The following is a 17588-nucleotide window of genomic DNA, read 5'->3' on the forward strand; positions in this document are numbered from 1 at the left end:
TTTTTACATATATGTCCATTGAGGGACAGGGTTTTTACATAACAGATGAAAAAGAAAAAAAAGAATAAATGTACTTAGATTAGTAGACATGTAGCTCTTGGGGGAAAATGTGTTGTTATAGCTCTCAGGGTAGAAATACATGGTGTTAAGCATGTTTTTTGTTGTTGTTGTTGTTCTTGTTGATAAGATTGACTGAAATACTGTTTTACTTTATTTATTCATTCTTTGTCACCTTAGTAACTAGCCCCTTAATTTAGATTATATTCATTTTGGCCTAAAAAGAAATGATCTATATTTGCATAGTATTTCAGGGCTCTATTTTAGCATTTTATCCCTTTGCACTCACTTGCTTTTTTCTCGATTCCTTTATTCTAATGTTAACCGTGTCGAGTCACACTCGACATCCGAGTGCAAAAGGTTATAAATAAAAGGTGTTTTAGAGTGGGCTATATGCATTCGTATAAAAACCATCAAGAGAGGATTATTTGAATAATGCATTCCTATGTTGTTGAACATACACTGAAAATCCCTTGGAACGTTGTTTTGTAGTTAATAGAAGGTAGAGTCTCTAATGCCATTTGCCCTTGACTTGTTCTGCCCATACAATTGCAGGTTCATAGCTATTAAAATCTCTGCCCAGTTCCTATGGACAATTGACAAGTAGAAGTATCCAATCTTGGATAACCTTCATTTAGAATATGAAAATCTGAATATTAGGATCTTCAGGCAATGAGGAAATCTACAGTATGCCAGATAATACTTTAGGTGCCTGGGTATATAAAAATGAACAGGCAAGTATGGTTTCTGCCCATGCAAGGAATGTGGTGGGGATGAGGTGGTGGATACAGCATTTCTGGCTACATAAAGACCAGTTCGGAGTGACTGAGAGCAGTGGAGCGTCCCTCTAAGCATTTTGGTTATCTTTGTGTCCATGCCATTTGCTTCAGCCAAGTCAGTCTTATTTGGAAGCTACCTGCATCCAAGAAGTTGCATGGGCGGGATTGGCTAATTGAAGCCAGAAAAATCTTTTCAAAATGAAACTTCTCTGGTTCAAGCACTGCAATATCTTCCCCTGCATGTAGAAAGAAGATGTACTTGCTTAACATGAATTGTAATCCCCTCATTGTGTAATAATCTCCACTCCCAGTACACTGACCAGAAGTCAAGTAAGTCAGACCCACTGGCTCTCATCTCTTCGTGCCCGCCCTTCAACAAATGACCTCTGGTGCATCCTTCACTAGGTAGCTCAGGCTTCCTGTCCTCAGGAAGCCTGCCTTGAACTCTTTGCCAAGGTTGGAGCCTCTTTTCTTCCTCCTTCTTATGTCCTTTTGGGGAGCACTTGGTAATAGTCATCATAATCTAATTTAGTTGAAACAGATAAGATTATTAAATCTACAAATTTAACATAGATTAAGTTCTTTTTTTTTTTGTCACTAAAAGAGACAAGGAGTGGGTTGTAGATAGGTTTGGAATTACATATTCTATCCTAGAGAGAAGCTGCTTTTTGTTAGCAATATTATTTTCTGAGTGATTGTGTACTTGATGAATAATTGGAGGAATGTCACAGATTAGGAAATAATCTAATACAGTATTGATTTAACCAGGGTTCTATTGGTGAAAAGACAATAAAATTAAATTTTGATTTATTAAGACAGACATATAAAGCCTATAATTTTAGAAAAGAGCATGCACATGACATTTATTTCTCATTCTATCAGTTGAAAATTTGAGTATTGATTTCTGCTTTTGTATTTATCAATATAATGACTATTGATTGTCATAAAAATGTCCCATTGACATTTTACAGTCCTAGAGTAGCTTCTAAATAACTAAGTAAATTAAGGCTTGTGTAAGTCTATTGCCATGTGTTTCTGATTGCAGTTTCCCCTCCCAGCCTCCCTTCTGCTTCTTCCTTCTTTTCTCCCATTTTTCCCCATTAAATAAGTAGTGCATGAACACATGCCCACTGTGTGTTGTACATATTCTGACACCAGAGGTATGAGTAAATGTTACAAGTCCCCACAGCCACCCATGATCTCATGTCTCTTCTACTCAATGTTTCCCACCAGAGCTTTTCCTGAGGGTTTGCACATGTGAATATATGCATGCACAATATTATATGTGTATCTTTATAGATATGTAGATCACCTTTACATCTAGAGATTAGATAGTGTGCATTGTAAAGCAAGGTACTTGTTTCTTTCCCCCACTTAACAAATAATTAAAAATCATCTTATTTCTGTAGACCTGGAATGTTTTCCCCTTTCTCTTCTCTGTAAATTGCTTTTTAAAAGCAAAACACCTTCAAGTTCTACTTAAACTTCCCACTGAAGTTCTTTCAGAATCTCTTATCTAGAACCTCTTTCTGCCTTTCCCAGCTCCATATATATTTATATTTGTTATCTTCTAAGCTTTATTTTTGTGTTTATTTCCTTCAAAAGGGAGTAAAATCCCAGTATATATCCTTCCCCCCGCCCCCTGTGTTATATATTATATATTATTTTGGGTGATTTTAGAGAGTCAACACTAACACTCCATTTGCTTTGCTTCGAGTTTGAGACCAAATGAGAAACAGTATAGAGAAGGCAGATAAATGGAGATTAAAGTAACAAATGGAGATTAAAGCTGATGTAGATCTGCATTTAGATCTTAGGTCGAAAGGGCCTGCTGCCAATTCCCAGCAGGATTTAATAGACTTGCACTCGTAGTTAATGGCACATCTGGACAGCCGGAGGCCTCTACTGTTTTTCCTTTGGGCAGAAAGCAAACAAAAAGAAAATTCATTCAAGAAAAAAGGGAGAGTTTGTATTGCAAGCTTGATTGCTTCTCCATCATCCACTTGTTCTGATAATAGTTCCACCCTCCCTAGGTAGCCAGGGGGCAAGAGAGGCCTGGAGTGTTATTTGAACAGAAGTGTCTCCACAGGACACCTTAGAGCTACAAGAAAAAAGTTATACTCAAGTGTTGACCTTGAATCTCTCTACATTATCTTTGGCTCCACTCAATTTTTAAATCAATTAAGTTACTTAAAATTGATTTAATGATCAAAAATCTGTTTGTCTCCCTGTCTTGATTGACATCTGCTACAAGTATTACCTGGAAAACACCACATAATAACTTTCTTTTCCTGAAACAGCTAGGGCTTAAGGTAAAAGCATTTAGAAATCTTTGATATAAAACTGATAATCTAGATAATTCCTAAAACATTTCCTAAAACAGTTGATAAAATGGAGGCTTGATGTACATCAAAAATAGCTTCAAAGTGTATGTAAACACTTTTTTTTTTTGCCAAAATAAGATTTTTATTTTGAAAGTCATTTGAAAGACACTAAGACTCACCAGATGTAGATTCCAAATTCACATTCTCTCCAATCCCCACCAGTGGCCTCTGTCATTCCCAAAGGTTGCATTCCGCCCCCCCCCCCTTTTTTTTAAGGTTGCATACTTTTGTAATTCTCATTTTCAGCTTCCTGGAAAAGAGATATTTTTCCATAAGCCATCTCCTTTTTTGTTGTTGTTGTTGTAGAGTAGAGCTTTATGTCCAGGAAATAGTGTGTTTGTTAGAATTGGTAGGTTGTTTAAAAAGACATCAAGGTAGATCTAATATGTTCAGCAAAGTGGAGGTGTTGGGGTGGGGTGGGGGGGAGGCTCAGCCAGAGGTGAAGTGGGAATGTTCTCTAGTATTTGCTTATCTTGCCGCAACCCAAAATCCATATGTGGCATCGAGGAATACAGTCCTACATGTAGTTGTCCTGTCTTTGCCGTGTAAACACGAATCCTTGGTCCTCCTGTTAAAGCTGGGGCAGCTCGCAGCTCCTCCTCCAGACCCAATCTTGGAAAGAGGCTCTGCAAATCTCTGCAGTTTTCATGTTGACAGCAATTCCATAAATTATTGGAAAGTGGTTTTTATTTTGTTCCCGGTCATTTAATTCTGTCACACATAATGTCGCTAAGTGAATGTCATCATCTTGTCTGTCAAATTCACTAAGAAGTTGATGAGTAAGTTTTTGTGACAACTGCCCATCCTCACTGAAGCTGCTGACCAGGTGCACTTCCAGCCTTCCATACTGAGCGTGGCCAGAAAGGATTTTATGGAGTTCATGATCAAGGGGACCTCAGCTTTGGGGTCGGTTCCATCACAGTGTATCAAGCAGGGAGCCCCATTACCTGTGTGCCTCCGCACCGCAATGCCACAGGTGGTGGCATCATCCGAACCCAGAATGGAGAAGGAGCTATCCTTTGGGGAGGCCACTGCAAGCTCTCTTTGCTGAACATACAGAAGGCCCTGGGATCCTACTTGTTGAACACACTGACCTCTGAGAAGACTCGCTCTTTCCTCCAGAAGCACGTGGGCTTGGACAAGGTCCTGGGCGGCCTGTGGTACTGGGAGCCTCTGCACCAGCAGCAGCATCTCGGAGGTGGCTGCTCGGGGCAGGCCCAGGAAGGTGGCGGTCTCCCCAGCTGCAGTGTATGTAACTTACACACAGACCTGAACGTAAAACATATGACTGGAAATAGGGCAACATAAGTGAACAATATGACCGTGGTTAGAGTTTTTAAGGAAGATCGATCAAATGAGTTGTTTAAATGTTTACTTTATAATTTTTTTCTTTGAGCTTGAGTGAATCTGAGAATCTTATTGTTAGATATAAAAGTTAATTTTGCATAGACTATCATATCCTTTAGAAATAACTATGAATGAAATATCCCTGCCTTTTAAGTATTCTGAGTGGTATTTTATTGTTAAACTAGAGACCTGGTGCATGAATTCGTGCATGGGTTGGGTCCCTCGAGGTGGCCTGCGGGTCCAACGCTGCCTGCAGTGCCTACCTGCTGCTCCTGCTCATCCTGGCCCCACTGCACCTTCCACGGGCTCGCACCCAATCAGTTCCATTCGGGAGAGGCTCTTACCGCTGCAGCAGCACTCACCAGCTGTGAGCCCTGCATCTGGCGCCCTCCTGAGGGGAGTGGCTTGCGGGGTCAGGCCAAAACTGGCTCTCCGACATCCCCTGAGGGGTCCTGGATTGCGAGCATGCGCAGGCCAGGCTGAGGGACCCTGCCAGTGCGTGATTGGGTCTGGGGAGGGAGCTCGGGAAGGCTCCAGGGCAAGTCCGGCCCCTTCTTGCTCTGTCCTGATCAGCTGGACCCCAGCAGCAAGCTAACCTACCAGTTAGAAGGCTACCCCCTAGTGGTCAGTGCACGTCATAGCTACGGGTCAACCAGTTGACTGTCTGCCCCCCTGGTAGTCAGTGCTCATCATAGCGAGTGGTTGAGCAGTCTTAGCATATCATTAGCATATTATGCTTTGATTGGTTGAACAGTCGACCGGTCACCGGATGACAGGACACTTTGCATATTAAGCTTTTATTATATAGGATTGAAACTATTAATACTGGTGGGCAAATAACTGATTTTCCTTAACAAACTGTTAAAATTTAGTAATGGTACTTTTCTGATTAAAGAACCAGGACTTCTCAACTACCAAAGAAAATCAGTAATTGACTCTTTTAGTTATTTGTGTTTAATATAACTAATTAAAAGACATTCCTTCTTCAGTTTTATAAATTCTGAAATTAAATTTATTTTGTACTGACAGGATTACAGTAACTTATTGAATATCAAGATAGGATTCATTTTTTTTTGTTATATTAAAGAAATTAATAGTAACTCAACTCTTCAGATGGTAATGAGGTAAATTGAGTAATATAAACCAGGCCACTTTGGAGCATCTTGGTTTTGAATTTGGAAGTGTGACTAGAGTGATGCAGTAATTATAGTTAATCTGTAATTTTAATAACTCAGCTTTGAGAACATGTAGTTGTCTTTAAGTGATACATTTATCAAATGAATAAGGTAAAGAATATTAAAACTGGGTGGGTGTTTAACCATAACATGAATTTATATTACCTTTGAAATTCCTTTTTAAAAATTCCAACAATTTGAGAAATAACTTATAGAACAATGAATGTGAATGATTTTGAGCAGTAAATTTTAAGAGGTAATTGAAGAATGAGGTGATTCATTGTCTCTATATATACACATATGTGTATATATATGCATGAAAATGTTTGAATGATGTGATTAGAATGGAATCATAGTGTTTATAAGTTTTTCAAAATATGGATTGGTGAAATACAACAATTCAGGTTGTGAAGATTCTTAAATAATTCATGTAAGTTATCATAGTGGAGCTCCAACAATTTATTCTGGTCTTATTTGGATATAATGTCTGTGAATGATTCTGTAAGTGAGGTTATAAATATTCATCTATTTTATCACTGACAACAGCTGAGAATTCCTGAATAGACAGTGGACCACAGAATCCAGATCTTCAATGCCTATGCATACTCATACACTTACCCAATTTTACTTCCATGTTAGATATCAGCAGTTAAGGAACATTTGTGTTAATAAGCTGCAGAAACAGAATTATGCTTCTTTGTGTTAAAGTTTGGAAAGCTGTGACCTGATTATCCAGAAAAAGACAGGTGGTAGGCTTTATTCCCATTAAAATGTAAGGACAGAGGAAAGATAGGCAGTGCTTAAGGAACTGGCAACATGCTCTACCCACAAAGCTATGACCTGAAATACAACTTTTAAAGCCAATGTGAAATAACTGTACCCTAGAAAGGCAAATTGTCTCTTTGTGGCTAGGAAAAACCATTTAGTTCTCTCTGAAATTTAGGCCAAATTATTTTTACAAAAATATAGTCTGAATCGTATCTAGGTAAACAGAATTGCACTTTAAGAGTGATATTAAGAAAAGTTGAATATATAACCCATGAGTAATATTTTATATCTAACAACAGACTTATAGAATCCCTTGCTGCTAAGCTGATAGAATTCATTTGCCTAAAAGTTAAAAAGTATTTTAAATGTCAGGATTTTACTATTTGTCACAAAGTTTTATGTACTTTGGATTTCTGTTCATAATATTTCCTTCAAGACCAAGAGACTGATTTCCTCTTTTTTTTCCCCAAGGGGAATGAGTGAAGACCTCACACAGCTTCTGTTTAAGAAATTTGAAAATTTGAGGTAGTTGTAAAATTATTCACCTAGGCATTTATTCATTCATCTAACCAATATTTACTAAACATGAACTATGCCATTTTTCTAAGGAATTCGTGTTGATGAGCAGTGCCACATAAACAAATGAGTAATGTGCTATAATTTGGGGGAATGTGGTAGATTCATTCTGGAAATGATAAAAATTATGTCTTTCTTATGTGCCATGTTAATATAAGTATAAAAATAATACTTTTAGTATCAAAATATAGAAGTCTGTGCTCTGATGATTGAATTCTAAAGGGGGACATGATTCTATGCCACATGGAGATCTTATTCTAAAATATTTATAGTATGAATATATTCATTCATATATTCAACTATACGTATTGAGTGCTTACCATGTTCTAGGAATTTTGTTAGGAGCCCGAAAATAAAATATTACAAGCAAATCCCTAGAAGAAAACTATTTTCATTTGAAAACTATGAACACATAGAATATGACCTCAGATATTTCAACGTAGTTTATTGGCAAATATTTGCTTACATGTGGTCTGTGGCTTTATTCTATAAATATAGATTTAATGTATAAAATGTCTCTTTAATAAATAAATAGATACTTATTGCTTTTGAAATTTCCTGAATAAATGTTAATGGAAATGAATATTTGTAAAGCAACTAATTCTAATTTTGATATGACAATTTTCTGTGTTTACAGAGTACTTTAACATACTAATATTGTATCACAATGTACAGTCTTATCTCAGACAGTATATTGACTAAGGGAATTAGTGAGGGTTTGGGTTAGATACCTGGGAAGTTAATCAGTATCTCACATAGTCAAAAATTTTGATGGTTCAAGCCTTGTGAATGTAAGCACTTAATCAGGCAAAATACTGAGGAATATTACAAGTCCTGTTTCAGAACTGAACGCCTCTTCTGATTATAGACTAACCTGTGTGCCAACTCTGACATGTTGCAAACAGATGCAGTATTACGTTGAAACTCTTTTCATCTCATCGGGGGAAGACTGTTTTCAAGTTCTTAATGGTTATTTTTTTCTAAAAATGTTTCATTTAAGACCTTAATTGGGTATATGAAATGTTTCTTTTGTCATTGATCTTAGTATGTGCACGTTTGCAACATGTATAAAAGGATCCTTTTGCTTTAAACATTGCTCAGTTTTATGAGGCATAGAAATGAGAAGAGCTTCATTCTTTAGAACACAGACTAGATAGCAAAGGAGAAATCAACAGACCTCAAACATGATATAAATGAAGCACAGGAGTCAGTTAGTATATTATAGTAGTTAGCTAGCCCTGCCATAACAAAACCATGGACTGGGTGGCGTAAGCAACAGAAATATTATTTTCTCATAGATCCGGAGGCTGGAAGTCCAAGATCAAGGTGTGGGCAGGTTCGGTTTCTTCTAAGGCCTCTCTCTTTGTCTTTGTAGATGCCCACCTTCTCGCTGTGTCCTCACTCACATCATCTTGTTTTTTTCTTTTTTTTTTTTTTTTTTGTGTGTGTGTGTGTGTGTGTGTGTGTGTGTGCCATGTATCCCTGGTATCTTTGTGTGTCCAATCATTGGATCAGGTCCCTCCCTACTGGCCTCATTTTAACTTAATACCTTCTTTAAAGGTCCTATCTCTAAATGTAGTCACATTCTGAGGTACTAAGGGTTAGGGCCTCAACCTATGAGCTTTTTTGGGGGGGTTGGGGTGGGAAGCTAGGGGATACAATCCATCCTGCAACAGCTAGGAAATTTTTTAAGTACTTTGGTTTATTTGTAATGACCAAGATGAAAACATTTACCTTTAAGCCAAGCAAGAATTAAGGATGGTCCTGGAGCACCAGCTGAGGAAAGATGAGGAAGTAAATTGTCAAGGTTCTCCCTGGCCTCAGACTGAATGAACTCTGTGCTTAAGTTTCCTCATTTTGGGTTGTGAACAAGTCAAACACACTAACTAGGGTCCTTTTTACCTTCGATGTAAGAGACCTTTTACCCTGAGATTTGTCAGGAACATACAACTTACAAAATGCCTGAAGCTTTGGCCTTTTCACCAGCAGTTTTATTGATGATCTATACACTTTAGACTTGAACTTAGAAAACAATCCTCTGTGTGTGTGTGTGTGTGTGTGTGTGTGTGTGTGTGTGTGTGCATGTGCACATATTGGGGGTTGACTGTGGGAGGGGCTGTCACAGGATGGGGAGAATCTCCTAGAAGTGCCCTGTGGCCACAGAAATAACTTATGTGTTAAGACTCCTCTGAAGAGGAGTCTACAGAGTGGGGATGGGCAGCTCATGGAGCTCAGGGTTGGACAGCATCCATGGAGCCAGCATGAGATGGCTTGCTACCAGCTCTTTATCCCTTCCTTTGTGAGTACCTGGGGCCAGAGGCCTGGTGAAAGCCTCAATCTCTGGGCAGGGATTCTACCATAATTAATAGCCCAGTGTCCACTTGGGAATATTTTGGGCAGGTTTTCCTTATTTCTTTCCAGCTAACCACCCCCCACCCCACCACCATTTTTTTCCCCTGCTAATTTCTTAGGTGGCTTGCAAGGAAGGATTTATATTGTATTCCCTTATATATTCTGCCTCATACTAATAACATCCCTCACTTCAACATTTTTAAAGGCAATAAAGATATTAATCAGTGCTTCTAAAATACTCACTCATATACCAGGAGTGATGTTGCAACATGGCTTTGTGGCCAGAGAGAAGAAAACTTGAGAGGGGGAGGTTTTTCCTCAAAAATTTCTCCCCATGACATCTCCTGTAGCCTTGGACGAACTCGTAAGGACATGATTTGTTTTGTTAATTATTGGTTAAATTATGCTACTTTGCAAAGGTTGTCTCATAAATTTACTGAGAGAGAAGGGATTCACAAATAAACTAGTGTAGTGAAAAATAGGGCCTGTGTTTTAGTGCTGGTTCTGTAGGTAATAGCCTGGCGACCATTAGTGAGTCCCTTCATCTCCTGCTGTTTCAGCAGCTTATCTATAAAATGATGAAGATAATATCTGCCAACCTAATTAAGAGTTGTAAGGATCAAGTGCAGTAAAGCCAAGGAAAGTGCTTTAGAAACTGTCAGGCACTATACAAACAGAAATGGTGAATGCTGGTAGAGAAATGTGAGATTAAATGGGAGGCATTAAAAGCTTATAAGAAATGCTTTCGATTCTCAAAAATCTTATTTATTCAGACCAAACGAAGGTGTCTTTATTATAACCCAATCCCTCAAATCCCAACCTGAACTTGATCTTGAATGTTCAGAGATTCCTAGAATCTGAAAAATGAGTTTTAGCTATACTGTGAAAGCATACATTGGCAAACATTCAAATTTATCATTGTCTTTCAGCATTTTTTTAGAAGAGTAACTATTCAACTATGTGGGGTTTATTTGGGGAATTTTTGTGTGAATATTTTTTGTAAGTATCTTTTTCCCCCCACTCTTTATTGGTTGAGATTAGTATTTTTGGGTTCTTTTTTCATTTTGCTCTTCTGGTTGGGTGGTTTTTTTGCTTCCTCATATTTCAAATCATTGTTTTGAGTCTCAGAATCCTCTACTCTACTGCTGAATCCCTGTATATTATTCTTTATTTCAGTCAGTGCATGCTTAATTTCTGACTGGTCCTTTTCCATTTTTTTTTTTTTTGAGGTTTCTAGAAGATTCTTGAATAACCTTATAACCATGGTTTTGAACTCTATATCCAGTAGTTTGCTTTCTTCCATTTCTGACATGTTTGTCTCCACATTTTGGCTTCTTCCCTGTGTTTGTTTCTATGTATTGGGTAGAGCTGCTATGTTTCCCTGAGTTGGTAGAGTGGCCTTGTGTGCTAGGTGTTCTGTAGGGCCCAGTGGCTTAGCCTTCCCAGTCACCTGAGCTGGGCACTCTAGGTGCACCCCTTTGTGGGCTCTGAGCACAGTCTTGTTGTAGTTGAGACTTTATTGCTGTTGGTGTCACTGGGAGGAATTGACCTCCAGGCCAATTGGCTGTGAGGACCAGCTGCGACTACAGTGGGAGAGATGCTGTGTAGGAGACACCCTTATGGAGCAGGACTTGCTTCAGTGGGGCTTTGGTGCTCACTGAGTCTGCCGCTTGAGTGTGTCACTTATGGATGTGAAGAGTTGTAATCTGGTGTGGTCTGACACTGATCACTGGGTACACTGGCTCTTAGGTCTCCAGGGAGTTACAAAGTCAGCCACTGTCTTGGGCCAGTCGGCAGGAGCTACAGAGAGATCTGCAGATTCCTCCTCTTTGTATCAGGTTTGGAAGTGCCCAGAAGAGGCCCATCTGTGAAGCAAGGCAGGCTGGTGCTGGTGCTGGGGCTTGGCACCTTTATTGATAGGTTTGGGGCTCCCTGACCCAGCTGCAGCTTGTTTGAGAGATTTTAGCCTGAGCAAGGACAGGCCATTCATATGCAAAAGCTGTTGCACATAGCTGGGGTGGGGTTATAAATTGGATGAGGTGGGGTTTTAGGCAATCACCAGGGTGGAGCAAACAGAAATAGCTACCAGTCAGCTCTGGGATCAGGGAGGTACCAGCATTGGAACAATGATCCCTGGGAGCACCTTCATCTGGGAGAAAGCCACCCCCCGAGTTCCTGCCCTGATGCCAGACAACCGGCTCTTCCTCCTTTGTGTCTGTGTTCCCCAGAGCCTTACTCTGGCATTAGATCTCAGAGGAAGTGGGATCTTGTAAGTTCAGTTAGTGGTGCTGGCCTTTTAAGATAAACAGCTGGGTCTCAGCAGCCTCTGTCTCACTGAGCCCCAATCTGCACTGGTTTTTACAGCCCCCAGTTCTTACTTCTTTTCTCAGCTCTGGGATCCTGGGCTGGGGGTCTGATGTGGGGCTGGGACCCCTTGCTCCTCCGGGCGGCCTCTGCAGAGATGAACTCCATCCTGATTAAAAAAGCGGCACACATGGGTGTCGGACCAGCCCGTTCCTCGCTCCGCACCTCCTACCAGTCTCAGTGTGCTTTCTTCTTGACTTCTCTAGTTGTAGGACTTCCATTCAGCTAGCTTTCCAGTGGTTCTGGATGATGGTTGTTCTGCATTTTAGTTGTAATTTTGATGTGGTTGTGAGAGGCAGTGAGTACAGGCCTTTACCTATGCTGCCATCTTCAAATCTCAGTATCTTTCCAATGCATTATCAGCTTGCTAAGGGCAGGAGAATAATATATCTATTGCCTTTGTTTCGCCAGCTATTGGCAAGCTCAGTGCCTAGAACTCAGTAGAAGCTTCTGGAATAAATTTATACCAGGGAATGTTTCTTTTATTCATATTAAGGATTTTAAAGTTTGCTTTTCTAACATAAAATCAGAGTTTGGCACCTCAATGTTGTGCTCTTCTCTTTTTAATCAAACTTCTTATTTTGAAAATAATTGTATATTATGCCCCAATGAATTAAAGTATCTTTTCCTTCAATACTATAGTTCTTGGGTAGAGCATATTGATATGTAATAATGTTTCTAACAGTTAAAAGTGTTGCAGTGGTTCATTTTCACCATATGAGCTGAAGAAAAACACATATTTAAAAAATTTTGTTTTATTTTTAATTGTGGTTATAATCACATAACATTAAATTGACCATCTTAAGTGTTTTTAAATGTACATTTCAGCTGTGTTATGGATATTTACATTGTGTGCAACAGCCCTGTAGACATTATTTACCTTGCAAATTTCAAACTCTATGACCGTTAAAAACTAGTTTTCCCTCCATTTAACATTTTATTTCTATAAATTTTAATACTTTAATACTTAATAAACAAATACTTTTGAAACATATTGACACATTACTTTTTACTTCTGCTTTTATTTACGTCTATCAAAGTCACATAGGAAATTTGGATCATGCAATAAAAAGTGATATATTTTCATTCTCATTCATATGCGAGAAAACCAGATACGTATTTTCTTGAATAAGCATTAGGAACATTGCCTTGCTAAGAGTAAATAGTAAGTAGTTAAGTAATGAGAACATGAATAAAAACATCGTATATAATTTGTAAAGCAGTAGGTGCTTTTCTAAATCAAAGTAGATTTATATATACGGAAAGAAGAAATATGTTACATCTTCAAAACTGCCTATTATGAAAGATCAACTTTAATTTGAAAACCCTTGATTTTCCAAGAGAATTGTAGAAGCCATGTTTTCACGTTTGCAGAGAATGGTTCAGCTGGGTCAGTGGTTCTCAAACTCCAGTGTGTGTCAGAATCACCTGTCGGGCTGCTGTATTTACCATAGCTCTGATCTGGAAACAGCCCAAGTGCCCATCAGCAGATGAGTGGATAAAAAAGCTGTGGTGCAGTCACACCATGGAATACTATGCAGCTGTGAAAAAGAAGGATCTCTTACCCTCTGAGTCAGCATGGTGGGACCTGGAGAGTTTTATGCTAACTGAAATAAGCCAGTCAGAGAAAGACAAGTATCACATTATCTCACTTATATGTGGAATCTAATGAATAAAATAAACTGACAAACAAAATAGATCCAGAGACATGGAAGCGTGGAACAGACTGACAATTCTCAGAGGGAAAGGAGGGAAGAGATTAACTAAAGAACTTGTATGTATATATTCATTACCTATAGACATAGACAATAGTGTGGTGAAGGCCTTAGGTGGGGCAGGAGTGGGAGGAGGAAGGTCATTGGGGGAGAAAGAGGGAAATATCTAATACTTTCAACAATAAAAATAAAAATAAATAAAATCACTATAAAGAAAGAGAGAGAGAAAAAAGGGAAGCACCTGTAGAGCTTCTTTATACCCATTACTGGACCAAACCCCCAGGGCTGCTGAATCCGTGGGTTTGGAAAGAAAGCTGCTGACTTGCATCTTGAACAAGTTCCCAGGTGATGCTGATGCTCTAGGCTGGGGGACCGCACTTTGAGAACTACTGATCTGGAGCAGCAGTTCCTCAGAGATTTTTTAAGATAAGAAGAGATAGTTTAAGATCTGTCCAATGGGTTTGGAAATGCTGTACTCTAGTCACCTTCTAGGTGACCATTTGTCGTGACCATTTGCCTATGAAAGACACATTGAGATCTGGCCTTAAAATAACTTCTTTAACCTTGTATTCATCATTTCCTGTATTTACTTGATTGCAGAACTGTCTTTTTACTAATACCAATTATCTTTTGACGGACACCGACATTCTATGATGCATAATTTGAAAAGTGCTGTTTAGTATAAAGAATTAGGAAAGTGTGAGGTTTTCAATGTCTTGTTTGAAAATATAGAGCCAGGCAGGGCAATGGGTAGCTCATCTCTCTTCCTATCTTTAAAATAAACACGATAAAACTCCATTTCCTGATGTGGGAGGAGTAGAAAGGATTTGTTCAGGTACTTTACATTTCTTCAGAGATAGAGAGTAAAGGAAATAAATACTTGGCTTACTTTAAATTCCAGTTTTTGTTTTGAGGTTTGTACCTCAAAAGTTCTATCATAGCACCTTAAATGGATTGTTTGTTTTTCAATTATCTGTGTAAATTTCACAACACTAGGCATAAATTGGTTGAATGTACCAATATTGTGGCAAATGCCTAGCCTGATGCAAGAGTTGAGAAGTATGATGATACCTGCTTAAGTCTGGAATGTGCCAGGGGACCTGCTTTAGAGAGTAGTGCCAGTCAGTGATTAAAGGCATCCCTGGTTTTGCTGTGGTTCCCCTAAGGCGGGTCTGCAGTGAGATTTCTGCACGAGGTTAGCATCCTCCAGTGTCCTCAGGCTCACTTGTGGGAGGATCAGAACAAAGATTTCTCTCTAGAAAGTGTAAAGAAAGTTTCCCACTTCCTGTTCCTGATGCCAAGAAGAGGCATAGACCTATGTTAATTCTCTAAGGAAACTAACTTTGCAAACATACTATTCTCTGTATGCATATGGCTTTCCTCTTTTCTGTAGATTTTTTCACCTACATTTAAAAAATTATTTTTAATCCTCACACAAGGAATGAGGATATTTTTTCCATTGGTATTTATTTATTTATGTATTTATGTATTTATGTATTTATGTATTTATTTATTTAATAGAGAGTGGAAGGGCAGGGCATGGGAAGAGAGAGAAACATTGATGTGACAGAGACACAGAGATTGGTTGCCTCACACACATGCCCTGACCTGGGGCCGGGATTGGACCTACAACCCAGATACATCCCCATGATTGGAATCGAACCCATGATTCTGTGATGTGCAGGCTGATGTATAACCATTGAGCCATGTCAGCTAGGGCTACCCACAGTTATTTTTTTTTTTTAACCAGGGCTAAATAATATAACTAGTCAACAAGGCTTTGAGAGTTTTTAGAAAGATGCAAAGTAAACAAAGTGAAGAATGTTGACGTCTCACATTATACATTGTTTATCCCCCAACTTATCTTTTTTTTTGGAATTTTTGCATCAGGCATAGATATATTGCTTTTGAATATGATGTATCCATCTGTGTACATGGTATATATATGTATATGTTGAAGTCTGGGGTTTTTATATTGTGATGAATGATTATCATGGTGTAGCCCACTCAGTCACTACCAAAACCCAGCTGAGCCCAAGAAGGGAATGCCCAGCAAAGGATGGTCTACATGTGTGCCCAGCAAATTCTCTAAGGCAGATGTTCTCACTTTCATTTTACAGTAAGGACTCCAGGAAAGCTGTGCAATCTACCTAAGGTCATACAGCTGGTAGGTAGTGAGAACAGGATTTGAACTAGGATTTGGGCTCCAAAATATACCACATCACTTTCTCTCTTACTATGTGGAAAGGAAGGCAGCATAGAAAGCTAGCATGATGCTTATCTGGAAAATAAGTTGACGTTTTGAAAGGAGAATAAATGTTCCCTTCTAATTGAAAGCAATTATTAAAACATATAAGAAATAAACCAAAATATTTAGTTTAATTGCTCAGTGTTAAATATCAATACACTAACTACTTTGATTAGTTTGCCCAGAAAGCACTTTAAGTGAAAAACTACAACCTGCAGCTATTTCGAAACCATGGATTTAGAAAATTCTGATGTTCAGTATGTAGACCAAAAACAAACAAAGAATATTGTATTGTGTTCATTCTGCATTTATTTCTTGACTCCAATGCCATTAAGATACTCCTAAACTTAAAAAAAAAAAGTAAGGAATTGTGCCCTAGCTGGGTAGCTCAGTTGGTTGGAGTGTTGTCCTGTAAACCAAAAGGTTTCAGATTCAATTCTTGATCAGGGCACATGAGGGAGGTAACTGATCAATATATCTCTCACTCTCTCTGTCTCCCTCCCCCATCCCTTTCTCTCTAAAAATCAGTAAAACATTTCCTTGGCTGAGGACTGAAAACAAACAAACCAGGAATTGCAAGGTGCTTCTCAAAATTTCATACTATAAGGGATTGCTCATGATCATGTGTTAAAAAACATTCTACTTTTTTCTTTTCCTGTGGGTATCTAATTAAAGCCATCTTAAGCCCCTAGTACAAACTTCATACCTAAACATTGAAGTGTGAGCTGTCAAACCATAGGTCAGGCTTTCAACAATGAATGAAAAGTTTATTTTCAACATAAGTTTCAGGTATACCAAAGGAAGCAGCCTAACTCTTCAGAAGGAATGATGAGAAATCTGGTAACTCTTGATGATTAATGTGATTTCTGATGTTAGCCCAGTAAGTTTATCTGCTCTGCTACCTCATTCTTACAAAGTTACCCATGTTCAGTTCTTCACTCAGAGAGTATTTCTCGTTTGCTGTTCTCTTCCCACCACAAAACGGGGAGTGATCAGATGTCATTTCTTTGGGACTCCCTATGTGGTTTCCCAGTCATCATTCTTCAAGGTTGCTCCTATTAGTGGGTCAAAACGTTGACCCTTTTGTATAGTAGTTACTCCAGGAACTATAGTAGGTGAGGTTGTAGGAATGTCGCCCTTCAAAAACAAACAAACAAAACGGAGCAGGGTATTAGTGGTCCTTGTCATGGTCTCATTCTGTCCCGAGCCTCCTCTCACCCTGCAGGTTCTTGTGTTCTGCATGATGACTGTTCTCCTCTTTCCCTCAGGGTTACACTTCTATTTGAAAGTGCAAGCAACCCAATGATTTTCATTTGGTGGAAGTGATTTTCCTTTAAGTGCTAGCTTAGTACATACCAGCAAATGAGCTCTTTTGTTCATCACAGTGGAACTGATTCTGAATTTTCTGTGTGAGTTTCCACACATTGCCTGGAAGTGGTAACCACAGTGTGGGCTCTAAAGAGTCCATGTTTCTCTAAGGTTGGGACTGGAATGGAAAGGTAGAAAGGTGAGGCATGTAGGGCCAGTAGAGCCTCTCATGTTTATACTTTAACTAGAAGCCCGGTGCACAAATTCGTGCATGGGTGTGTGTGTGTATGTCCCTCAGCCCAGCCTGCACCCTCTCCAATCTGGGACCCCTCGAGGGACATCCCTCTCACAATCTAGGACTGCTGGCTCCCAACTGCTCACCTGCCTGCCTGCCTGATTGCCCCTAACCACTTCTGCCTGCCAGCCTGATCATCCCCTAACCACTCCCCTGCCAGCCTGATCAGCACCTAACTGCTCCCCTGCCAGCCTGATTGACCCTAACTGCCCTCCCCTGC

The 17588-nt window shown here is 39.2% G+C and overlaps 1 protein-coding gene and 1 pseudogene across 1 annotated transcript in view; one reads left to right on the plus strand and one right to left on the minus strand.

The window, feature by feature from the left end:
* The window catches only part of GPC6 (glypican 6), a 1127407-nt gene that overhangs the window by 32916 nt on the left and 1076903 nt on the right, over positions 1–17588 (plus strand). The gene's annotated exons all lie outside the window — the stretch shown is intronic.
* On the minus strand, positions 3463–4411 carry LOC103299632 (protein N-terminal asparagine amidohydrolase-like; annotated as a pseudogene).

Source organism: Eptesicus fuscus, chromosome 8 (genome assembly GCF_027574615.1).
Source record: "Eptesicus fuscus isolate TK198812 chromosome 8, DD_ASM_mEF_20220401, whole genome shotgun sequence".
In the NCBI taxonomy this organism is placed as follows: domain Eukaryota; kingdom Metazoa; phylum Chordata; class Mammalia; order Chiroptera; family Vespertilionidae; genus Eptesicus; species Eptesicus fuscus.